Source organism: Lactuca sativa, chromosome 7 (assembly GCF_002870075.4).
Source record: "Lactuca sativa cultivar Salinas chromosome 7, Lsat_Salinas_v11, whole genome shotgun sequence".
Taxonomy (NCBI): Eukaryota; Viridiplantae; Streptophyta; class Magnoliopsida; order Asterales; family Asteraceae; genus Lactuca; species Lactuca sativa.
In genome coordinates, this window is record NC_056629.2 from 112,397,905 (window position 1) to 112,425,197 (window position 27,293).

Consider the following 27,293-nt stretch of genomic DNA (forward strand, 5'->3'; position numbering starts at 1 on the left):
CTGACGTTAAACGAGGCTTATGGTCGTACCCAATTAATTGTCGTAACCCGATGTGGTCGAAACTAAAAAATTTCCAAATAAACATTTGGGACGTTTTCACGTGTTTCTAATGGGTTTGGATACTCATGAGGTCATAATAAAATTCTTAAATTAAATGACCTAATCCTAAATGTTAATGGAAAAATTGAAAGACAAATGGGTTTTACTGACGGGAACGGGTTACAGCGACGGAAAAAATTTCGGATTGTCACATAACCCATTTTATTAAACCAGTATAACTTAAAGGACCTTAGGTGGTTAATTCTAAAATGCCTTAGTTTATACATCAGGGTTATTGTGACAACCTAAAATTTCTATTTTGTACACTTATTCAAATCAATCAAGTTTAGACTCGTTTTGGCTATCTTCTAGCATTGTTTAGAGTCAATTTAAGTGTTTAAAGCCTAGTATAATCAAGGTATGAGGCTAGGGATGAGTATAATCGAGTTCAATATTTTTCAATTGAGCCAAACATCCCTTGATGAGGTGTGTGCGGCTGCACACATGGGTGTACAACTGTACACCCATCCTAACTGTACACTCTCATGTATAAATGAGAGTCTTAGCCTCCATTTACCTTTTTTCACACTCCTAAGCCAAGAAATCAACTTCGCTCTCAAGTATCATCCAATTTTCCTTCTAAATCTTCAAGTTGTAAGTGTTTCTTTCTATGATTTGTTGATTCATACTATCTAGTAAGAATCTATCATTTCATCCATGAAATTACACCTTTTGTTTGGATCTTCAAGTGTTCATGAAGAACACCAAGAACACCTACTCAGTTTTTGGACCTCAAACACCCCTAAAGGCTTCTACATTGTAAATACCACTCCTTGTGCTTGTTATTTACTAGTTATACTCCTTAGAAACCATCCAATACATGATCATCAAGGAGTGTACGACCGTACACTCCCCATGTGGCCGTACACTCCTTTTGTTTAGTGCTATTTGGCTTCAAACTCAAGTTCTAAGCTAGCACATGATCAAGAACACTTATGGGATGCAAGATAGAGACTTGGAATACACGTTTGACCATTTTTTCATGATCACCAATGGTGTATAGCCATACACTCCTTGTGTGGCCGTACATACCCTTTTTAAGTCCCAAAATGGCAATCAACTTTCATTAAGGCAAAGCATTTGTCAAGACACTCCTCCTAAGTGCTTAATAGGACTTTAAATCACTCATGGGAATGCTTCACCATGAGTGTGCGGCCGCACACCCACTTGGTCCGTACACTCTGGCTGTACACACACATGAAACACACCATTTTGGCCGTACACTCCAAGGTGTGGCCATACACCCATCATATGCAACCCTTGGTACTTCTAGCACTTGAATCTAAGTGTTTCCTATGTCGTAGGGTGTCTTTCCTTGCATAATTAGTTGTTCAAACTCTAATTGGATACATATATGTTGCATTATATGCTTATTAGGATCCGTTGTGCTCAAGTCTACACTTGACACTTAGCATCCTACAAACCAATCTTTCGTTCGTATCACTCACTGCAGGTGAGTTCATACCCCTTAACTTATCTTTTAAATGATTTTAAATGCTTTTATGAGGGGTGGGGAATACAAGTAGAAACATTATAGTTATTATATCAATCACATGTGATTAATAACTATCAAACAAACAGATTTACTATACTTCAAACTGTGTTATAAAACAAACTATTTCAAATCGTTTTACAAACTCTTTTATATGCAAAACTCCTTATTAAACTCTTTGAAACTTATATATTGTCAAAATCATATCTATATAAATATAGTTATATAAGTAGGATTGAAAGGACTTAGGATTGATAACTCGCTTTACTTCCTGTACCTTATTTGGTTGTGGACATAGGGTATTCAGTTGTTTGTCCGAAGGTCGTTTGAATTTTAGTTATATATTATGTGTATGTATATGGATACTAAATTTCTACATTCAGTTCAATACCTTTGGGTAGCAAAGGTGTACAAACATGTTCATTGATACAAACAACTTTACTAGTAAACTATAATAGGTATAGTTTAGGAAGTCACTACTCACTATTTCTAGTACAATGAAACATACAAGACTCAGTTCATTCATGAGTCAATACAAACTTACTATTATGAGAAACAGAACGAACATACTATGATGAGAAACTAAGAGAACATACAATACACTACACTATACAAGAGAACATACTATGATGAGAAACTAAGAGAACATACACTATACTAGTACAAAGAGAACATACAATACACTACACTAGCACAGAGAGAACATACAAACACTATAACACTATAACATTAATGTGAGCCACTACTTAATGACATGGCAAGCAATTGCCCCGTTGCGTTTCGCAACCAGAGTAACCTGGAGGGAGAGTGTGAATTGGTGTATAGATCTATACGGGACTGACTATCCTACACCTTGCTGCTAGCTACAGTGGGACTTGCAGGTCTACGGGTGACTAATGTCATACCATTTCGATGCCTTAGAGCGTTGTGTTTCAACTAGTCGATCACGCATGGTTACAACTATATCAAATTTTTCCTTAATTAAAAACAATGGTTTTAAGGTAGTTAGTACAATGGTAGTAGTTATATACTAATACTACAAGTACATCAATATTATTTTCCCATTACATTCATATAGTGAGCTACTCACATAAGCGGTAATGTAAACTATATTTCTGGTAAATGATAGTCTATCTTTGGGGAAAATTACACTCTTTTACAAATGAATAACATACAAAACATTTGGGTCTTGGTAGAAGGCTACTTTTAGTAGAAAATATAGGATTTTCTAGGAGATACAAACATTTACAAAACAATTACAAACATTTACTAAACACACATTCATACAAGCAATGACACTAAAATTCTTATGAACTCGCCAGCTTTAATGCTAATCTACACTTTCAAAATAACTTGTATTCATAGGTCATCAGTAGATAGGTAACGATGCCAGGTTTTGAGAAGATGGAGCACGTTCAAGACTCATCTCTTATTTAGTATTCATATTTTTGGTGTCTTATAAACTATACAAAACACACCTGTATTAAATATTACTATTAATGCAATGGATGATGTTGTTGCTTGTTTACTATTATGCATTGTTGTGATACTGTACATGACGTCCTCCGCCCCCGAACATTTCCTCCGTTCAGGTTTTGGGGTGTAACAGTTATATAAAATTAATACCCGATAGGTAGTTGGATGTGTGCTTTCCGCCTTACTTCCCGTTCCTTGTTTGGTTGTAGGCTTAGGGCATATTCACACAACTAACTATCTATTTCGATATTAGATTATATATAACTAGTATAAACTAAGTGATTATAGAAGGAACCATTATGGTCACCATTTTTACAAAAAGAAATAAGGGTTTTCTTAAAGAATGTTTTCATCATATGAAGGAACTATTACAGTTAATTCCGTGAGTAGCAAGTGAATACGCCAGGATTATATACAACGATGATCTAACAAACAATGGGATGCGTGCCTTCCGCATTATTCCCAGTTCCTTGTTTGGTTGTGGGCTTAGGGCAGATACACACAATCGATTGTTTGTTTACTCTAGGTTTTATATAACTTGTATCCATTTAGTACTCATAGAAAGGATTGTAGAGTCAATTTTACTTATCTTTCATCAAAGCAGGAAATATAGGATTTTCTGGAGGAACAGGCAAACTTTTCTAAAAAAAACTTACAACTTACCTACTGTCACAACCCAAAACCGAGAATGACAAAAGTATTCCGTTCTCGGTTTGTTAGACACCAAAACGTATAATCAAAACAGAATGTGATACACTATTCCTCTATACGACACTTTACTACGCCTTCGCCATGTAACCATAGTCTCCTGGAGGGAGAGCGGGCTTTACGTGTATAGATCTATATAGGACGGACACTCTCACATCCCGACTACTAGCTACAGTCCGAGCCGACTAGGCCCAGGGGTGATAACATGTTACCACACTACGTGTGACCTGGAGGGTCATTATACATTCGATCGTTTATCCACATGGTTACATATAAATTCACATTCGGATCCTTTAACTTACAAACTAAGAAATAAAGGTAAAACAGACTCCCCGAGATGTATTTTATACTTATCACTACCTGGAGTATGCAGTTTATTTTTAATTCAGCAGGCAGTAACATTGCTGGAATAAAACATTATCTTCCCATTTACTTTACATGAATGAAGTCTAAAACTATATTTTTATAACTGATAGTCTCTTTGGGAAAACTTTTACACACTCCGATGATCAATCCTACAAGTAATCCAGTCTTGATAGAAGATTACTTTTACATGGAAAATATAGGATTTTCTAGAGATTCACACTATTTGCAAACTTGATAACAACTTTCATATTACATGATTGAGAACACTTTTATACAAGCAATGACACTAAATTCTTATGAACTCACCAGCTTTATGTTGATACTCGTTTTCAAAATAACTTGTATTCTCAGGTCATCAATAGACAGGTACAGATGTAGCTTTTGAGAAGATGGAGCACATACAAGACTCCTCTTTATGTTGATTATACTTTTGGTGTCTAACAAACTGTACAGAATACGCGTGTATTACAAACTATACAGAATACGGAGTGGATGGAATGTCGGGTAGGATGCTAGGTATCAAGTGAGGACTTGAACACACCCACGGATCCTATGTATCATGTAGTGGCACATAATGGTGTCTAATTAGTCATTTTATCACCAATTAAGTAAGTAAAGACCTTCTAATGTATGAAAACACTTTTCTTCAAGTGCAAGGAGTGCTAGGGGTTGCTTCTAAAGAGTGTATGGCCTCACTATGGAGTTTACACTTCAAATGGTCACCTTATTATGAGTTTACGGTTGAGAGACCACTTCCCCCTTGAGTTTACGGCCATAAACTCATGGGAATGGTGAGTTTGTGTGTTTAAAGGTCTCTTGTATCACTAGGAAGGGTTCTGAGGTCAAATCAAAGGCTTGAGAAGTGATTAGGGTTCAAAAGGGTACTCCCTTGGAGTTTGCGGTCCTTGGACCACTCCTTGGGAGTTTATGGTCATAAACACTTGGGTTTACGGTCGTAAATCCTTGAGCACATCATTTTTTTCGTGTTTTGTGGTCCTAAGCTCATTCATACAAGTTTCTAGTCCATTAAACATGCTAAGGAAGGAGTTAGGGACACCAAAACACCCTTTAAGGTGTTTACGTTTTGGGTGTTTTTGGTTTTGGGAGATTCCCAAACCGTAAACATGTGTCCTTGAGGGTTTTGAGGTTCATTCCATGGATTTAACTAGCACAACTAAACAACTAGTTAGAAAGAGTATACTTACTTCTAGGAGGCTTGTAGAGGTGTTTTAGGACCTAAAAACACAAATGTGTTCTTGGTTATTTGAAGATCCTTTGAAGATCTATGTAAAAATCAGAAATCCATAAATGAGAAGGTGTAGAAACACTAGATTAAGTGTTGTTTGAAAGGATCTAGGAAGAAAACTTACATTTGTGGTGGATTTTGCAAGAAGAAGGTGATGATACTTGAGAGAAAAGAGTTAGTGTTCTTGAGTGGGGAGTGGTAAAAGTGAGGACAAGGTGTAAACTCATGCTATATGCATGAGTTCATGGGGAGAAGGGTGTTTACGGACCAAACTCCCTTGTTTGGCCATAAACACCTAGCTAAGGTGTCGGGTTGTCCGGTTTATTACACGCCACTAATTACGTCACTACTTTTTATTTAATCGTTTTGCGAAAAATAAAATAAAGCACCAAACGGGTTTAAATTCGACCAAAAATATACAGAAATGTTTTTGAGTATTATTTGAAGTATTTGACTGTGGAAATTATACAAATGAAAATTTCGGGTTGTCACATCATCCCCCGTTAGAGGAAATTTCGTCCCGAAATTTAGAATTCAAGCAACTAAGTTATTACAACACAGCTAAGCAAAGAGATGAGGATATTTAAGTTTCATTTGATCCTCGTGCTCCCAAGTGAACTCCGGTCCTCGCTTGGCGTTCCAGCGAACATTCACAATTGGGATGCGGCTTTGTTTCGTTCGTTTGACCTCTCGGTCTATAATCTCCATAGGTTCTTCCATGAAGTTGAGGCTCTCGTTGATCTTGATCTCGTCAAGTGGGATAACGAGAGTCTCGTTGGATAGGCATTTTTTCAAGTTCGAGACGTGGAAGGTAGGGTGTATATTACTAAGTTCGCGGGGTAAATTGAGTTTGTAAGCTACGGGGCCGATTCTAGCGAGAATCTCGAAAGGCCATATGTATCTTGGATTCAGCATTCCACGCTTTCCAAAGCGTATCATGCCCTTCCAGGGTGAGACTTTCAAAAGAACTCGGTCTCCCACCTGGAATTCCAAAGGTTTTCTTCGTTTGTCTGCGTAGCTTTTCTGTCGATCTCTAGTGGCTTTTTATCGTTTACGAAGCTGTACAATCTTCTCGGTCATTTCTTGAATGATCTCCGGACTCGTGAGAGTGCTGTCAGGAACACATCCTTTAGCTAACTGAGTGTCGCCCACCTCAGCCTAGTAGAGAGGGGATATGCACTTCCGACCGTAGAGGGCTTCGAATGGAGCTGCCTTGATGCTCGTGTGATAACTGTTATTGTAGGAAAACTCGATAAGGGGTAAGTGGGTATCCCATGCCTTACCAAAGTCGATCACACAGGCTCACAACATATCTTCCAGGGTTTGGATAGTCCTCTCACTTTGTCCGTCGGTCTGCGGATGGTAGGCTGTACTCATGTCCAGTCTCGTCCCTAAGGCGTTTTGCAGTGATTGCCAAAATCTCGAAGTAAACCTACTATCTTTATTGGAGATAATAGATATAGGGACACCATGCAGTCGTACGATCTCCTTAATGTATGTTCTTGTGAGTTTCTCCATCTTATATGTTTCCTTGATAGGCAGGAAGTGCGCGGACTTGGTCAATCTGTGGACGATGACCGATATGGTATCATGTCCACCCGTTGTCTTGGGTAGCTTGGTTATGAAATCCATAGTGATCCGCTCCCACTTCCATTCATGTATCTCCAGTTGCTATAGTAGACCTGATGGCTTCTGGTATTCGACCTTGACCTTTGCGCAAGTAAGGCATTTACTCACGAAGGTAGCAATCTCTACTTTCATGTTGGGCCACCTATATGACTTTTTAAGATCCAAATACATCTTATCTGAACCTGGGTGAACGGAATATCGAGTGTTGTGTGCTTCCTTCATGACCAAGTCTCTGAAGCCACCGTGTCTCGGTGTCCAGATTCAGTTCATGAGATATAATGCTCCGTCACCCTTAACTTCCAGGTTCTTATCCATTCCTCGCAGGGATTCTCCCGCTACATTTTCAGGTTTCAAGGCTTCGAGCTGAGCCTCCTTGATCTGTGCGGATAGATACGAATGGATAGTCATTGTTAATGACTTGAATTTACGACCCGGATATTCCTTTCGACTTAGGTCGTCTGCTACTACATTGGGTTTTCCTGGGTGATAACGAATCTCGCAGTCGTACTCATTGAGTAGCTCGACCCACCGTCGTTGTCTCATATTGAGTTCCTTCTTGTTGAGTATGTGTTGGAGGCTTTTGTGGTCGGTATATATTGTGCTCTTCGTACCGTACAGGTAGTGTCTCCAGATCTTTAGAGCGAATACAACTGCTCCTAATTCGAGGTCGTGTGTGGTGTAGTTGACCTCGTGTGTCTTCAGCTATCTTGAGGCATAGGCGATGACCTTACCTCGTTGCATCAGAACACAACCGAACCCCTCATTGGACGCATCGCAGTATACCACAAAATATTTTGTCCCTTTGGGGAGGGATAGTATCGGTGCGGTGCATAAGGCTCGTTTCAGGGTTTGAAATGCCTTATCTTGTTTCTCTCCCCAGTCAAAAGTCAGGCCTTTCTGGGTCTGTCACACCCCCAAACCTGAACGGCGGAAACGTTCGGGGGCGGATGACTTCATGTGGTAACGTAAAAAATGAATACATAGTAAAGAAAGCAATACAACCTTCATATATATAATTGAAAATTTACATTTGTCAAAAGTTACATGTTCAAAACTCAATTACAATATGATGTCAAAAATACGAGATTAAACTGGCGCCGCAGCATCCCTTCATCAAAAGCGTAATGAATACCTGAAATTACTGATTTCCTGGGACATACAAGTAATTTGAAAGAGTAGATCAACATTTAAGCTGGTGAATTTCATAAGTATTTAAGTGACAATGTTTGAATGAAATGAAATGTTTTATCTTTGTTTGTTTGTGTTTAGAAAATCCTATATTTTCTACTAGTATAAAAGTAGCCTTCACTCAAGACCAATGTTTGTTTCCAAAATGTATGTAAGTGTAAAATAACCAATGAGTTTGAAAACCTTGTAAATCAATGCATTTTTAATACCCCATGTGAGTTTTATAACCATACTATTGACTCGGAATGCCTATACACAACGTTCTTCAGGCGTTGGAATGTTATGACGTTTGTTACCCCAAACGGTGGACTGTAGCTAACAGTCAGGGCGCGGGTTGTCAAGCCCGTATAGATCTATACCCAAACACCATGCTCCCCCTTCAAGGGATTCTGGTATATAATACAGGACTTGAAATGTGTACTCGAACGTACATGAAGTTAGTGTCTCACAAAACCGTGGTATAAAAACAGATCTACTTGTTAAAATGTTACTTTTGTTCTTGTATACGAAAGTAAACTTCTTGAAATTCATGTTTCTAGTACATAAGAGTTAGAAATCTGTTCGTAAAACTATACCTATTATAGTTTTCAAAAAGTGTGTCTTGTTTGTTTAGAAATACCTAGAAAAAGAATCACTTGTTTATGAAAGCATAGATTTTTGGTGTAGAGTCCAAGATAGACAAGAATAATCTAAGAAAAGTTTAGTTTATACATGCATTACAACAAATTTATATTTCAAAAGATAGAATACTATTTTAACATATGTTATATATATATATATATATATATATATATATATATATATATATATATATATATATAAGTTCCTTAAAGGTTTATAAATCGCATGTGATTTGGATATATAACAGCATATAAAAGAGTTTCTTTATGTAACACACGATAATACTCGTGTGTTTTACTTGTAATCCCCCCCTTGAAAGCATATAAAAGCATTTAAAATATTTAAAAAGGTTGATTAAGGGGTATGAAACTCACTTGAAAGTTTTGGAGATAGCGAGGTGGAAAACCGGGCAGAGTTTCGTCTCGGGAAACGGATTTTCCTCGGGATTCTCGGGAATCTCGGGAGTAAAATCGACCCACGGGACTTGAGCCAAAAAGACCAGAGCTTCGGGTTTGAACGGACACGGAAAACGAGGCAAGATTGTGTGAGAGAGGAGATAAATGAGCCCTTTTCTCGGAAGCCCTCGCATCCTATTTATAGGAAGGCTGGTCTGCCTCGGTACGCGGGGCGTACGCTCGTACGCAGCGCGTACGCGTACGTCATGCATGACCGAAGCCTCGACTGCCTCGGCTTCGGATGGGACGGGTTGCTGGGGAGACGGGTCGGATGGGACGGCGGGTCGGACGAGTCGGATGCTTCGGACGGGTCGGACGGGTCGGACGCCTCGGATAGGGCGACGTGGACGATCAGAGGCCAAGTCTCTTGGGTACGCTGGGCGTACAGGGGTACGCAGCGCGTACCTCGGATGAGGACGCTGACTCCCCTTCGGATAATGTCCGAATTTTGATTTAAATAAATAATTAATTTATTTAATAAACTTCAAAAATTTCATATCTTCTTCATACGAACTCCGTTTTCGATGGTCTTTATATCCACGCGTAGGTGAGACTACGCTCTACAACTTTCATTTAGACTCCGTCGGCAAATTCCGAAATTTTTTTTTTTATTATAAACTCATCGTGTTTAAGAAATATCTTTGAAAATTCATAACTTCTTTATCTGATGTCGGTTTTTGCCAGACTTTTTACCGCTGGAATACCATTGTCGAGACCTTCGATTCTCGTTTAGGTCATTCCGGCCAAAAGTCGCTCGATCTCCGATTCGAGTTTTTAGCTGTCTGTTGCTAAACCGAACTTGGAAAAATCATAACTTCGCTATATGAAGTCGGATTTGGGCGTTCTTTTCACGTACGATCATGGTTCAAAGACATTTAAACATAGAAGGAAATTAAATAGAACTATTTGTACATTTTATTATGAAAGTAAATTTTATTACTCAAAAGTGGTTACAATACTTGACCCTTTTTGGTCATTTACAAAGAGTTGAAATATCGGGTTGTCACAGTGTCAATGTGGTAAGGGGTTTCGCGATTCGGGAGAAGTTATGTATGAACTTGCGGTAATAGACAGCGAGGCCTAGAAATTGACAAATTTCTATAGGCGTCTTCGGTGTTGACCAGTTCTCAATAGCTTTAATCTTGGATGGGTCCACGTGGATCCCTTCTTGGCTAACCACGTGCCCTAAGAATTCGACTCTTCGGATCCAAAATTCGCACTTAGAGAACTTCGCGTATAGCCTCTCCGATCGTAGGGTTTCTAGGACTCGTCGTAGATGATCGCTATGCTCCTCCTTACTCCGAGAGTAGATAAGTATGTCATCAATGAAGACGATGACGAACTGATCCAAGTAAGGGCGGCACAGCCTATTCATTAAGTTCATGAATACCGTGGGCGCGTTGGTTAGTCCGAACGGCATTACTACGAACTCGTAGTGTCCGTAACGAGTTTGGAAGGCTGTTTTCAGGACATCCTCCTCAAGCACTCGCAACTGGTGATACCCGGACCTAAGATCAATCTTGGAAAAGTAACTCGCCCCTTGCAGTTGGTCGAATAGGTTGTCTATTCGAGGAAGAGGGTAGCGATTTTTGACCGTCAGCTTGTTGAGTTCTCTGTAATCGATGCACATACGGAACGATCCGTCCTTCTTCTTTACGAACAAGACCGGTGCTCCCCAGGATGAGAAGCTTGGTCTTATGGAGCCCTTGCTAAGCAGCTCGTTAAGTTGGCCAGACAGTTCTTGCATCTCAACAGGCGCTAGACGATAGGGCGATTTGGCTACGAGGGTAGCTCTTGGAATTAAGTCGATCCTGAACTCGACCTGAAGTTGGGGAGGTACACCTGGTAGCTCTTCTGGAAAGACGTCGGGGAAATCACATACTACGGGGAAGTCTTTCAGGTCTTTTGTTTTCTGGCTTGTATCGACAACGTGTGCAAGGAATGCACGATATTCCATACGCAAGTACTTCTGGGCTTGTTTCCGTAGATTAATAAGGTTTTGTTATTCGGTAGATTTAGATGGATTGCTTTGTCGAAACACCGGATATCGGCATGATGGAGACTCAACCAGTCCCTGCGTTCCGCACTAGCAGGTGTCCCGAGGGGGACAAGGTCAGATTGGCGTCCTGTCTTCTGAAGGACAGGGCACGGGATTGGTGGGAGGAGGTCGGACATACCATTGGAGATGATGCAGCATTGGATGCCATGACCTGGGCTGATTTCTCTACCAGGTTCAGGGCGGAGTTTGCACCAGTTATTGAGGTGCAGCAGCTAGCCAAAGAGTTTCAGGACCTCACCCAGACTACAGAGACCGTGGCGGAGATCACCGCCAAGTTCAGGGAGAGGGCTCTTCTTGTTCCTCAGTATGCGGCCGATGAGGAAATGAAGAAGGCCCGTTATCATGAGATGTTGCGGAGCGATATCCGCCAGTTTGTGAGCCATTCCAGCTGTAAAACGTTGGATGACATGATTGCTAGGGCTCGGGAGAGGGAGATTGATCTCGAGATGGAGAAGAAGAGGAAACCGGAGGCGGTTTCGGGTTCAGGTGGTTCGGGCAAAAAGCCCAAGGTTTCAGATCACAGGTCCAGGTTTCAGCCGAGCCACAGTCGATGTGGCAGGTGTGGGAAGATGCACGATGGGGTGTGCAAGGCAGGGAGTTCCGACTGCTTCAAGTGCGGTCGGACTGGGCATTTGAGCAAGGATTGTACGGCCCCTGCTACTGCCGTTGCAGCATCAGATCTGATTTGTTTTCAGTGTAATCAGAGGGGACATAAAAAGTCCCAGTGTCCGAGTTTAGCTGCAGTAGGGAAGGTGGCTGCACCTGCCCCTGCTACTTTGAGGATTACAGATGGCCGGCAGGGCAGAGCTGAGGCGCCAGTGGCGAAGAGTAGAGCGTTTCAGATGACAACAGAGGAGGCGCGAGCGACTCCTGATGTGGTGACGGGTATGTATCTTCCCTTCATCTCTTTATTTTATTGATTGATTATTGCTTATGATTGTATGTTTTATATAGGGTCGTTCTCTGTGAACGGCATTTCTGCTATGGTATTATTTGATTCGGGGGCTACCCGATCATTCGTATCGCTTGCGCTTAGCAAGAGATTTAGCAGAGCTCCAGGGGAGCTGGATTGTCCACTAGAGGTTGAGATAGCAGATGACAGGACCGTGAGGGTCGGCAGAGTGCATAGAGGGTGTTCTCTTCAGTTGTTTGATGAGCAGTTTTTGGTGGACCTGGTTCCTATTCCCCTGCGGGGGAATAAGGTTATTGTGGGCATGGATTGGCTAAGCCCCAATGGGGGCGGTGATTGATTGTGAGCTTCAGCTAGTGAGGGTTCGCACTCCCAGTGGGGGAGAGTTAGTGATTCAGGGCGAGAGGCCACAGCACGGACCGACCTTTTGCTCCGCCGCAAGGGCGAGGCGCTATTTTCAGCAGGGTTGCGCTGGTTATGTAGCGTATGTCTTGGATGCCCGGGAGAAGGGCAAGACGACAGTTGATGATGTTCCGACAGTGCAAGACTTCCCGGATGTATTTCCCGAGGATTTACCGAGGATACCTCCTGAGAGCCAGGTTGAGTTTAGGATCGACTTGATTCCTGGTGCGGCTTCGATAGCCAAGGCACCATATCGCCTAGCTCCCCCTGAGATGCAGGAGTTGTCTACGCAGCTGCAGGAGCTGCTAGACAAGGGTTTCATTCGGCCGAGCAGTTCGCCTTGGGGAGCGTCGATCCTGTTTGTGAGGAAGAAGGATGGGTCGCATCGTATGTGTATAGATTACCGGGAGTTGAATAAGGTAACGGTGAAGAACCGTTACCCACTTCTGAGGATAGATGATTTGTTTGATCAACTTCAGGGAGCGTCTTGGTTCTCCAAGATCGATCTACGCTCTGGGTATCATCAGATGCGGGTTAGGGATGAGGATGTGCAGAAGACTGTTTGCAGGACCAGGTATGGTCATTATGAGTTTGTGGTGATGCCATTTGATCTCACCAATGCCCCAGCCGCGTTCATGGATCTCATGAATCGCGTGTGCAGGCCGATGCTGGATCGGTCAGTGATAGTATTCATAGATGATATCTTGGTATATTCCAAGACGCAGGAGCAGCACGAGGAGCACCTGAGGGAGGTTCTAGAAGTTTTGAGGAGGGAGAAACTTTTCGCAAAGTTCTCCAAGTGTGAGTTCTGGTTGCGCGAGGTGCAGTTCCTTGGTCACCTCGTCAATCAGAAGGGTATTTTGGTGTATCTGGCCAAGATAGAGGCCGTGATGCAGTGGGAGGTCCCGAAGTCTCCATCTGAGATTCGGAGCTTCCTAGGCTGGCAGGGTATTACCGGAGGTTCATTCAGGATTTCTCCAAGATAGCAGTGCCGCTCACCCGACTGACCAAGAAGTCGGTGGTATTTCGTTGGGGGCCTGAGCAGCAGGCAGCGTTCGAGACCCTCAGACAGAGATTGTGCGAGGCTCCGATCCTTACCTTGCCAGAGGGAGTAGAGGACTTCGTAGTCTACTGTGATGCCTCAGTCACAGGTATGGGAGCAGTGTTGATGCAGCGAGGTCATGTGATAGCTTACGCCTCGAGACAGTTGAAGCCTCACGAGGCTAACCATCCTACCCATGATTTAGAGCTGGGGGCGGTTGTGTTTGCCCTCAAGATTTGGAGGCATTATCTTTATGGGGTCTGTTGTACTATCTACACGGATCATAAGAGTTTGAGGTACCTTATGGATCAGCCGAGTCTGAACATGAGACAGAGGAGGTGGTTGGATGTGCTGAAGGATTATGATTGTGAGATCCTTTACCATCCAGGGAAGGCCAACGTGGTGGCCGACGCCCTAAGCCGCAAAGTGTCGGCAGCCCCTATCAGAGATTTGTGTTTGAGGATGACAGTGATTACTCCGTTGTTGGAACGGATCAGGGAGGCTCAAGTCGAGGGCCTCAAGGAGGAGAGGCAAAAGTGTGAGAGGATAGTGGGCCGAGTAGCTTCGTTTGACTATGACAGTCGGGGATTGCTGACACTTCATGGGAGAGTGTGGGTACTGTACTGGGGAGGAGTACGGCAGGTGTTGATGGACGAGGCTCATAAGTCTCGATTTTCTATCCATCCAAGGGCGACGAAGATGTATAGAGATCTTCGACCCGATTATTGGTGGCCTTGCATGAAGGGGGATGTCGCTTGGTATGTTGAGAGATGCCTGACCTGCAGGAAGGTCAAGGCGGAGCACCAGAGGCCTCACGACAAGATGCAGCCGTTAGACATTCCCGTGTGGAAATGGGAGGACATCACCATGGATTTTATCACCAAGCTTCCTAGGACCGCACGAGGAGTGGATTCGATATGGGTAGTAGTGGATCGGTTGACAAAGAGTGCTCATTTTATCTCGATCCAGGAGAGTATATCAGCAGAAAAGTTAGCCGATATCTATGTGCGTGAGATCGTGGCACGTCATGGAGTGCCGGTATCAGTAGTGTCAGACCGAGATGTCCGTTTTACATCCAGATTCTGGAAGCGGTTTCATGACAAGATGGGTACTCGTCTTCATTTGAGCACCGCTTTCCACCCTCAGACGGACGGGCAGAGTGAGAGGACGATTCAGACTCTCGAGGACATGCTCAGGGCATGTGTTCTAGACTTCGGTGGCAGTTGGGATACGTACCTTCCGTTAGCGGAATTTTCGTATAACAACAGTTATCATGCGAGCATTGATCGACCTCCCTTTGAGATGCTTTATGGGAGGAAGTGCAGGACCCCGATTTGTTGGGGTAGGTAGGTCAGCGAGTCATTGGAAGCACAAAGGTGGTGCTCAAGACGACCGAGTTGATCCAGCAGGTCCGTAGTAGACTGCAGACTGCGCAGAGTCGGCAGAAGAGTTACGCCGATAGGAGGCGTTCAGACTTGGAGTTCCGGGTGGGTGATATGGTCCTTCTGAAGGTCTCACCTTGGAAGGGTGTTATCAGGTTCCGGAAGAGGGGCAAGTTGGGTCCCAGGTTTATTGGTCCTTTCAGGGTTTTGGCCCGGGTGGGTCGGGTTGCTTATCGGTTGGATCTTCCTGAGGAGCTTAGTCAGATCCACAACACTTTCCATGTATCTCAGTTGAGGAAGTGTTTGGTGGATGAGTCAGTAGTCGTTCTCCTAGAGGACATTCAGGTTGATAGCAGCCTGAATTATATTGAGAGACCGGTCGCGATTCTGGACTGGAAGACAAAGACCTTGAGGAACAAGGAAATTCGGTTAGTAAAGGTGCAGTGGAAGCACCGGAAGGGGTCTGAGTAGACATGGGAGGCTGAGGAGGAGATGAGAGAGCACTACCCGGAGATATTTGCAGATTTAGCCGTAGCAGACTTCGAGGACGAATTCTGAGCCAAGTGGGGGAGAATTGTAACGACCCGTCTCCGGTATGATGATTCCATAGTATTTAATTAGAAGTTTGCAAGAGGGACTCGGCGAGTTCATAGCCTGACTCGCCGAGTAGGGACGGGATTTCGAGCACGTGTTAGTCGGCGACTCGGCGAGTCCATATTCGGGACTCGGCGAGTCTGCCTGCCTGGAAGAAACCCTAAATCCCCGGGTTGTTCACTATTTAAGCCACCTTATAGCCCCCACTCTCGCCTCCTTCACCCTCAGAAAGCTGTGAGAAAACCCTAACCCATCCTTGAGTGATCTAAGTGTTCTTGTGTTAAATTTTGAAGGCTTGAAGAAGGAGAAGAAGAAAGGAGCAAGGAGAAGAGGTGTAGAGCAAAGATCCAAGGGCAAATCAGAGTTCTTTGAGGTATTCTTCGGATTCCCTCCTGTTTTATGCTTTTAACCTCCATTAGAACTCTTCTAGATCTAGTTTGATGCTTTCCTCAAGCCTTATGATTGTATGGATACCCTATTATGTCGAGATATCCTTAGATCTGTTCATTTAGGAGTTGTAGAGCCCAGATCTATTGCCTTTATGGAGCTATTTTGCATGATAACCCTAGATCTACTCTTCTAAGTGCCTTTTTAGCCTTTATCTCCTTTTTCATGTGTATGTACACGTAAAGTTAGAAACTTTACGTGGTAAATCAGCTTATTGGACTCAGATCTATCATTTGTATGCAATGGATTCAAGCAGAAACGAGTTTAGAGTAGATGCATGGATGTGACTCGGCGAGTCGGAAGAACGACTCGGCGAGTCAGATCTCGTTTTCCCCTTTTTGAGTATTGTCGAGTGGAAGCCGTGAGTAGTAGAGTGGATTCAGTGAGTTGGAGAGCAGACTCAGTAATGGAGGGACTCGACGAGTTGTTCATACAACTCGGCGAGTCCAAGGCAATCTTCTTAAGCTCAAGAACAGCTCGTCGAGTTATTCATATGACTCGGCGAGTCGGATGCAGATTGTCTGAGTTCTTGAATAGAGAGAGTACTCGTCGAGTCGATGCTATACTCGATGAGTAGCCACGAGTGGGGTTGTGAAATGAGAACTAGAGACTCCGCGAGTTGGCGGCCCAACTCGGCGAGTCAGGTCAACTGTGGGTTGACTTTGACCGAGAGGGTTGACTTTGACCGGGAGAGTTGACTTTGACCAAGGGTAAAAGAGTCATTTTACCCCAGTGCAGTGTTTAGTATTTGATTGAGTGTGTTTATGGACTTGTAGCCGGGGAGATACCGGAGCAGCAACAGTTAGCTTCCAGAGCCATCCACACAGCAGCCAGTTCACGAGGTGAGTTTCCCTTCAGTAGGAACGGGTCTAAGGCCACAATGCCGGCCCGTTTAGCTAGCAGTCAACTTCGGACCTCGATCCGATGTAGTAGATTAGTATGTTTGATGCCTTCGTGGTTCAGACAGGATTTATGTGTTTATGCCGGTGGATATGTTTATGCTATGTTCAGTCAGCTTCGGACTTCGGTCTGATGTAAGGGACAGAGGTCCAGTCAGCTTCGGACTCCAGTTCGATGTAGGGGACGTAGGTCCCAGCCAGCTTCGGACTTCGGTCCGATGTCTCAGTCAGCTTCGGACTTCGGTCCGATGTCCTAGTCAGCTTCGGACTCGGTTCGATGTAGGGGACGAAGGTCCCAGTCAGCTTCGAATATCGTTCCGATGTTCTAGTCAGCTTCGGACTTCGGTCCGATGTAGGGGGCAAGGCCCCGGTTAGCCGGACTTCGGTCCGATGCAGTGGGCAAGGCACAGTATGTGCTTTATATGTTATTGTGTAGTATGTGGTAGTTTGGGGGAGCTCACTAAGCTTCGTGCTTACAGTTTCAGTTTTGGTTTCAGGTACTTCCGCAAGCAAAGGGAAGAGCTCGGGATGATGGCATCGCACACACCACAGCTACAGTTTTTATCCTGGGAGTTGATCAGCTATCTTACATATGTTTTGATACAGTCGTGACACCGTTTTCTCATTTGTATTTTAGTATGGTTTTGAGATTTGCAACACATGATTTTATTATGATATACTTTGTTTTATGATTTTTGGTTATATTAAAAATGAAATTTTCGGGTCGTATTTTTGGGTCGTTTCAAGTTGGTATCAGAGCCCTGGTTTGAGGGATTCGGGTACACCTCCGGGTGCATCTGAACTCAAACTAAGGGAGATAAGTTGACATCTTCTACTGGCGATGGGTATCCCTTGGGAGAACCCTAAGATCAACCAGTTGGTGTAAAACTTCTTGAAGATGTCATTCCTGTGCTCTCTGACGCGCTCAGAGTTCCCTGACTTCGGCTCGGGATGCAACTAGCTGTTGCTGCAGAATCTCATTGGTCCTCCTAGTCTTATCCATTGCTTCTTCCAGATGGCGGATACGGACAATGTTAAGGTTAGAGTTGGCATCAATTTCCACTACTCTGCCGATAGCTACATGACCTTGCTCGACGTTTCTAGCAATCCTCCGGACCATGACGGGTAGGGCTCGATCAGCCGAGCCACCTTCGCTTATGTTGTAACAGCTTCGGTCTCCGTTGAAAGGCAAGGGCTGACCCTGTTCATCGCTCCATCAATCCAAGGTTGTTGCCCACATGGGATTTTGACCTTGGAATGTTGGACGGGGTTGGGGTTCGGAGCTACAGGAGGTAGGTTGTTGACTTCTAGTTCGGAGCTGGAGCTATCCGAAAAGCCTTCTGCATGGTGATCATCCAAAGGGATCGGGTGATCGTCTTCTGACTCTTCCTCGAGCCATCCTCTAATACCTTGGTTTAGATAGTACAGATCGTCGGGATGGTGGAAACCAGCCATGCTATCTACGCGAGAATGGGGAAAGAAAGGTTAATAGACGTACTAATCTAGGATACTTATAAGATGATCGTTGTTAGTCGACCCAATACTTTCATCATGCATACCAATTACATGTAACCGAGACAGGATAGACCTTCGAATAAGTGATCCTAACTCTAAATCCACAACCAAACAAGGAACAGGAAATAAAGCAAAGATCACAGATTCTAAGTCTATAGCGTCTTAATCACATGTAACCGTAGGGTATCCACTTAGCAACTATTGTCCTACACGCAACGACCCTTTTAGTTCTCACATATGTAAATCACAGAATTGTAGAATACTCCTATAGTATTCTCGTTCTAACGTTCTTGTGGTAGTGCGGGTAAGTTTTTAGACTTGTTGCAACACCACAACCATTCTTAGGCACATGCTAGTCACTCCTAGGAAAACATAGTTGATCAGGCTACATTCACCTAGACTTGACTATATGTCTCTAAGCCTAATTGTGCTGTTCAACAATCTTAATACTTTTGTTCTGTTCTAGTATGATACCAATCCTTTGTATTAATGGATGTATATATATATATATATATATATATATATATATATATATATATATAGTTAAATATTTTATTATTTAAAAGTATATATTCTTGGTCAGAGTGTTTTAATCCCGATGTGTTTATAGTTCGTATATCTTTTATGAGTTGATATACTAGATTCACTATATATAATGCTCTGATACCAATCTGTCACACCCCAAAACCGAGAACGGCGGAATACGTTCTGGGGTGGAGGACGTCATGTACAGTATCATAACAATGCCTAATAGTAAAAACAAGCAACAACATCCATTGCATTAATATAATAATTGTAATACAAGTGTGTTCTGTACAGTTTGTTAGACACCAAAAGTATAATCAAAATAAAAAGGAGTCTAGTATGTGCTCCGTCTTCTCAAAAGTTGCATCTGTACCTGTCTACTGATGACCTGAGAATACAAGTTATTTTGAAAACGAGTATCAGCATAAAGCTGGTGAGTTCATAAGAATTTAGTGTCATTGCTTGTATAAAAGTGTTTTCAATCGTGTAATATGAATGTTGTTATCAAGTTTGCAAATAGTGTGAATCTCTAGAAAATCCTATATTTTCCATGTAAAACTAATCTTCTGTCAAGACTGGATTATTTGTAGGATTGATCATCGGAGTGTGTAAAAGTTTTCCCAAAGAGACTATCAGTTATAAAAATATAGTTTTAGACTTCATTCATGTAAAGTAAATGGGAAAATAATGTTTTATTCCAGCAGTGTTACTGCCTGTTGAATTAAAAATAAACTACAGACTCCAGGTAGTGATAAGTATAAAATACATCTCGGGGAGTCTGTTTTACCTTTATTTCTTAGTTTGTTAGTTAAAGGATCCAAATGTGAATTTATATGTAACCATGCGGATAGACGATCGAATGTATAATGACCCTCCAGGTCACACGTAGTGTGGTAACATGTTATCATCCATGGGCCTAGTCGGCTCGGACTATAGCTAGCAGTCGGTATGTGAGAGTGTCCGTCCTGTATAGATATATACACTTAGAGCCCGCTCTCCCTCCAGGAGATTATGGTTACATGGAGAAGGCGCAGTAAAGTGTCGTATAGAGGAATATTGTATCACATTCTGTTTTAGTATATTCTCTTGTATTAGTGTATAGTGTACTTCTCGGTATCATGTATTTAGTGTTCTCTTGTATAGTATATTGTATTTTCTTATATAGCACTTAACATGAGGAAACTCATAATAGTACTAACCATGGTAAGTATCTTAGTAATGGTAGTAAGGAGCGGGAAACCTTAACTATACCTATTATAGTTAAATAGCATGTTGTAGCCTGTCTTGGATACACAAAAGTATTAAACTGAGTGAAGACATTCATATCCAACACAAATATATACAATATATAACTAAGAATTCAACGACAGTCGGACAGATAACAATATACCCTAAGACTACAATCAAACAAGAACAGGAAATAAGGCATGCTATCAGTCCTAAGTCCTTCAAGACTTACTTATATAAATATATAGGTGTAGATATATTTTAGGAACATAAGAATTTTAAAAAAGTTTGGAAATAGATTTTATAACAATTTAACATGAAAAATGAATTTGATAAACATTTGTGACAACCCAAAATTTAGGGCTATTATTATAACCGCCAATCTATCCGTGAATCTCTTGTTTATCCGAATTACCGAGTTTTAGTGCATCTAAAGTAAAATAAATAATTTTATTTCAATTATGACATGATGTCAGATGATACCTTACTTCCAAATGTGTAAACTGTTAACCGAATCAAACCGCTTAAACGACAATGCTAATTAATGCATTAGAAAAACTGAAAATTTACATTAAGCAGTTTTGAGCAAAACAAACATTAAAATATTATAGTACATGTTCCCCTGTTTCCGAAAATATAAAGAAGGTTCAAAACGGAGCTCGTATGCAAAAGATACGACAATTATAAGAAAACAGACAGTAAAACACTGTTTTTATTTAATCGTGTAAAACCGAATCGATCCATTGAGGCACTTACGCTCTGCCGATGGGATTTCTAAGAGCGTTTTTGGACTCAGGTTATAGTCTATTATTGAATTTCACATTCGAAATAATTTTTACGAAAATATTTACAAAATTCGCGAAAACGGACACAGTGAGTCGTTAGACGCAAAACTTTAAATGCGATTTCCCGGAGTTCCGTAAATCCAAAAATTAATCCATTTAATGTTCTGTAATCCTTGAATTAAACTCTATCTAATGGTAAATTCGGAAAAATTTCTCAATACCCAAGTCCTGATATACCAAAAATGAGTCAACTTTTGGGTATTTAATAAATAGGAGACCATATGTGGGACCCACATGGCTTAGAAGCCAGCCAATACTGCTTCTAGCCCACGTGGGTTTTCTTCTCCCTTTTTCTCTTCTTCTTGAGTGCAAGTTTTCCCAAAGGTACTGGGTGGAGGCATGAGCTTACAAGACTTGGGTGGAAACTTCAAGCTATAACTAGAAGGCTCAAGACCCTCTTCCAGTCATCAATTCATCAGCCATCTTCAATTCCTGTCTCTCCAATCACCACAGCTCTATCCTTCCTCCTTTTCATCATCACAGTCGATATAAGCAAGAAGAAGGCAACAGAAGACCACCGGAGTGGCCTCCTGCCACCCTCATCACCTCCCCTACCGCCTTCTACCACCATCATCAACCAGTTTCTGCTGCCGTCTCTAGCCACCCTCTACCGCTGTAAGTCCTCGTAGCCACTCTGTGGTTAACCTCTCCGATTGTTTTTGCCGAAACTGAATGGGACTATAACGAGTGAGTCTCATTTTATTTTGTTTTGTTTGGGATACACCTGCAACTCGCGATCATAAACAAAAGTGATGTACTGTGCAAACCTTGTTTCCTTTTAATTAAATAAAACCCCTGAGTTTATTGATTTTACGAAATTAAGCCTCCGACAACCATTTAATCTGTTGTTGCCCCCTTCGTTTGTTAACTACCTAAACTAAAAACCATTTATTTTATTTATTTAATTCGACATGCAGGAAACAAAGAGGGTCTCCTCATGTTATCAAATTTCCATTACCAAATAAATCATTTAACGTCTTGTTAGAAATTCTTTACAAACTTAGTCCTAAACCTTAAAACTTTATATTAAAAACGTTCAAAACCCAACCTCTCCTATAAATCCTTTTAAAACAAGTCCCAAACCTTAAACTTGTATTTCGTTTATTTATATTTAACTACTCTCTTGGGATTTATTTGCAAAATAAATCCAAAGAGTAAACTTATAAATTAAATAAACAACTTTAGTCCATTATTTGAAAATTCTTAACTTAATCCATTTGAGTTATTTAAATTAGTACATGAACCCTTCACATATTAATTTATATTAAAATTTCTAGGAAACTAAATAAATCTCGACGGTTCGTTATCAAAGCGATACTTCTCGTTTTCTCGCGTCAAATACTCGAAACGACTCGACAACCACATATTAAGGTGAGTATTACGGCCCCACTTTTACATAATTCCAGGGGGAATACATGTAGTACTTGTATATCTAGTATATATCTATTTTCTAAATACTTTGTTTAAACAAACACCACCACCGTTTTTATGCAATATAAATCACACAAAAATAGTATTTATTACGCTACTACTTACGGTACGGGGAATCTGGTTTGAAGGGCCGCACGGGTTGTTGGATTTCAGAATAGATTAATTGCCAAAATGATCTTGCCCTCGGTGTTTCATGTCTGACCCTCGTCTGTGCATGGTAGTACGTGTACTAAGTAATATTTATAATACAAAATAAACAAACAAAAAAATCGTTGTTTTGTATAAATACTTTACCAGTTTTAGAAATATTTGTTTAAACGCTTACATATTAAGTAAACAAAATCGTTTTAAACCTCATTAGCTTCATATGTTATGTTGTTAAGATAATACAACTAATAAAAATAACATATACATTCCAAAAAAATTTGTGCTATGACTGTATAGCCGGTTATCAACTTGGTAGTCTAATTATACCTCATACATACACAAAAATATATAAGTTTATATATTTATACGAACCTTCGTATCATCTCGAGCATCCAAGCTCGGAAATTCCTGCGAAAGGAATGTACAGCATTCCTTGCTCATGTGGTCGATGTGAGCCAAGAAACGAAGGAAATTCAAAACATTCCAGTAGTACGCGACTTTCCCGACATCTTGCCAGAAGAACTCCTAGGATTACCTCTGCAACGTCAAGTCGAGTTCCGAATCGACTTAGTTCCAGGGGCTACCCCCATAGCCAAATTGCCCTATCGTCTAGCACCTGCAGAGATGCAAGAATTGTCCTGTCAACTTAATGAACTGCTCAACAAGGGCTTTATAAGACCAAGTTTCTCAACCTAGGGAGCTCCAGTCTTGTTCGTCAAGAAGAAAGACAAATCGTTTCGTATGTGCATCGACTACAGGGAGCTCAACAAGTTGACGGTCAAAAATCGTTATCTGTTGCCTCGTATCGACGATTTATTTGACCAACTCCAAGAGTCGAACTTCTTTTCAAAAATCAACTAGAGATCCGGATATCACCAACTATGAGTGCTAGGGGAGGATGCTCCAAAGACAGCCTTCTGAACTCGTTATGGGCACTACGAATTCGTAGTGATGTCGTTCGGATTAACAAACGCGCCCGCAATATTCATGGACTTAATGAATAGGGTGTGTCGTCCTTACTTGGATTAGTTCGTCCTCTTCTTCATAGATGACATACTTATCTACTTTCGTCGTAAGGAGGAGCATAGTCAACATCTGCGACAAGTCCTTGAAACATTACGTTCGGAGAAGCTCTACGCGAAGTTCTCGAAATGCGAATTTTGGATTCGACGAGTCGAATTCTTAGGGCACGTGGTTAGCGAAGAGGGTATACACGTGGACCCTTCCAAAATCAAGGCCATTGAGAACTGGTCAGCACCGAAGACGCCTATGGAAATTCGTCAATTTCTAGGCCTCGCTGGCTACTATCGTAGGTTCATTCAGAACTTCTCCCGCATAGCGAAACCTCTCACAACACTGACCCAGAAGGGCGTGGCCTTTGACTGGGAAGAGAAGCAGGAGAGAGCGTTCCAAACGCTCAAACGAGCCTTGTGCACCGCACAAATACTATCCCTTCCCGAAGGAATAGAAGACTTCGTTGTCTATTGTGATGCATCGAATCAAGGGCTCGGATGTGTTCTGATGCAGCGTGGTAAGGTCATCGCCTATGCCTCGAGACATATAAAGACACATGAGGTCAACTACACGACCCACGATCTTAAACTAGGAGCAATTGTGTTTGCTCTGAAGATCTGGAGACATTACTTGTACGGAACGAAAAGCACTAAATTTACAGACCACAGGAGCTTACAACACATATTCAACCAGAAAGAGCTCAACATGAGACAACGACGGTGGGTCGAGCTACTCAGTGATTACGAATGCGAAATTCATTATCTTCCGGGTAAGGCCAACGTAGTAGCTGACGCCCTGAGTCGGAAGGAATATTCTGGTCGTAGAGTCAAATCATTGACTATGACTATCCATTCGCACTTGTCCACACAAATTAAGGCGGCTCATCTCGACGCTTTGAATCCTGAAAATGTGGCGGGTGAATCCCTGAGAGAGATGGATAAGAACTTGGAGGTTATGGGTGGCGGAGCTTATTATTTCATGGACCGGATATGGACCTTGAAACTAGGAGGTTTCAGAGACTTGGTCATGAACTAGGTGCACAACACTCGTTATTCCGTGCACCCGGGTTCAGATAAGATGTATATGGATCTCAAAAAGTTATACTGGTGTCCTAACATGAAAGCAGAGATTGATACCTTCGTGAGTAAATGCCTTACTTGCGCAAAGGTCAAGGTCGAATACCAGAAACCCTCCGGTCTACTACAACAGCCTGAGATACCGGAATGGAAGTGGGAGCGGATAACTATGGATTTCATAACCAAGTTGCCCAAGACAACGGGTGGACTTGATACCATATGGGTCATCGTCGACAGAGTGACCAAGTATGCACACTTACTGCCGATCAAAGAAAAAGACAAGATGGAGAAACTTACAAGAAATTACATTAGAGAGATTGTAAGAATACACGGTGTTCCTTTATCCATTATCTCAGAAAGAGATAGTAGATTCACTTTGAGGTTCTGGCAGTCGTTACAAAGTTCCCTAGGAACTAGGCTGGACATGAGTACAGCCTACCATCCACAGACCGACGGGCAAAGTGAGAGAACTATCCAAACCTTGGAAGATATGTTGCGAGCCTGTGTGATCGACTTCGGGAAAGCATGGGATACTCATTTACCCCTTGTCGAATTTTCCTACAACAACAGTTATCACACGAGTATAAAGGTTGCTCCATTCGAGGCCCTCTATGGCCGAAAGTGCAGATCCCCTATGTGCTGGGCTGAGGTGGGGGATACCCAGTTAGCTAAAGGACGAGTTCCTGAAAGCACTCTCACAAGTCCGGAAATCATACGGGAAACAACGGAGAAGATCGTTCAGATCCGCGAACGATTGAAAGCCTCCAGAGACCGACAGAAAAGCTACGATGAAAAACGTAGGAAATCGTTGGAATTCCAGGTGGGTCACCGTGTTCTATTAAAGGTCTCACCCTGGAAGGGCTTGATACACTTCGGAAAGCGTGGAAAGCTAAATCCAAGGTACGCTGATAAACGTAGGAAACCGTTGGAATTCCAGGTGGGTGACCGTGTTCTATTATTGAAGGTCTCACCCTGGAAGGGCTTGATACACTTCGGAAAGCGTGGAAAGCTAAATCCAAGGTACATCGGAAAGCGTGGAAAGCGAACGATTAAAAGCCTCCAGAGACCGACAGAAAAGCTACGCTGATAAACGTAGGAAACTGTTAGAATTCCAGGTGGGTGACCGTGTTCTATTGAAGGTCTCACCCTGGAAGGGCTTGATACACTTCAGAAAGCGTGGAAAGCTAAATCCAATGTACATTGGGCCTTTCGAGATTCTCGCCAGAATCGTCCATGTAGCTTACAAACTTACCTTACCGCGCGAACTCAGTAACGTACATTCTACCTTCCACGTATCAAACTTGAAAAAGTGTCTGTCCGATGAGACTCTTGTTATTCCACTCGACGAGATCGAGATCAACGAGAGCCTCAACTTTGTGGAGGAACCAGTAGAGATCATGGACCGAGAGGTCAAGCAAACGAAACAAAGTCGTATCCCGATAGTGATGGTTCGCTGGAACGCAAAGCGAGGACCGGAATTCACTTGGGAGCGTGAGGATCAGATGAAACTGAAATATCCTCATCTTTTTTCTTAGTTATTTGTAACTAATTTATTTGCTTAGACTTTAATTTCGGGACGAAATTCCCTTTAACGGGGGGATGATGTGACAACCCTGAATTTTCATTCGGTCAAACCCTAAAAGTCAATCACTTCATATTATAAGTCAAGTTCACTTTTATTTGTTTTTAGGAAATTAAAGTTCGTTTCATTATTTTAATAATTAATCTTTAAACGAACGGGTGAACGGATGGGCCGTCTCGGGTCTTGAAATTTCAAAATCGCGAATACCACGTAGCTTAGAAGTTCACGGCCAAACTTTTATGTTTGGGCTGTAAACTACCCTAAAAATCGTAAACTCATGCCTTAATCATGAGTTTACTCCCCAAAGTAGATCACTTCTCATGTTCACCCTAAAAGAGTAAACTCCAAACGCTCTCAACTATCATCCCGATTTTCGCCCGATTTCCCGAAAACGTAAGTACTTCTTGGCTTTATTTGTTGTTATATCACAACATCTAGTGATTATACATCCTTTAATCCATTAAATTTCATGTTTTGATTAGATTTCCAAAACACCAAGAAAACCAAGAACACACACTAGTGTTCTTGGACTTTTAGTTCATTTCAAGCTTCCACAAAGTAAGTACTTCTATCCTAGAGTCATTTAAAGCTTGCTATACATATTAATATCAAGCAAATTTCCCAAGAACACCAAGAACAAAGTGTTCATGGTTTTGGGAGGCTCCCAAACCGTAAACACCAAGTAAGGTGCAAAGTGGTGCCTTAGGGTGCCTAGATGTTTCACAATGCCTTAGGGACTTGTCTAGATCCATCCTTGATGAGTTCATCACACAAAAAGCACAAAAACCACTCATTTATATGTGTTTATGGTTTGGGGATCTCCCAAAACCGTAAACACCCCAAAAGGTGTATAAATGTCCCAAAATTACTCCTTATGCCTAGAATCTAACCTAGGTTATTACCTTGAAGTGTTTAG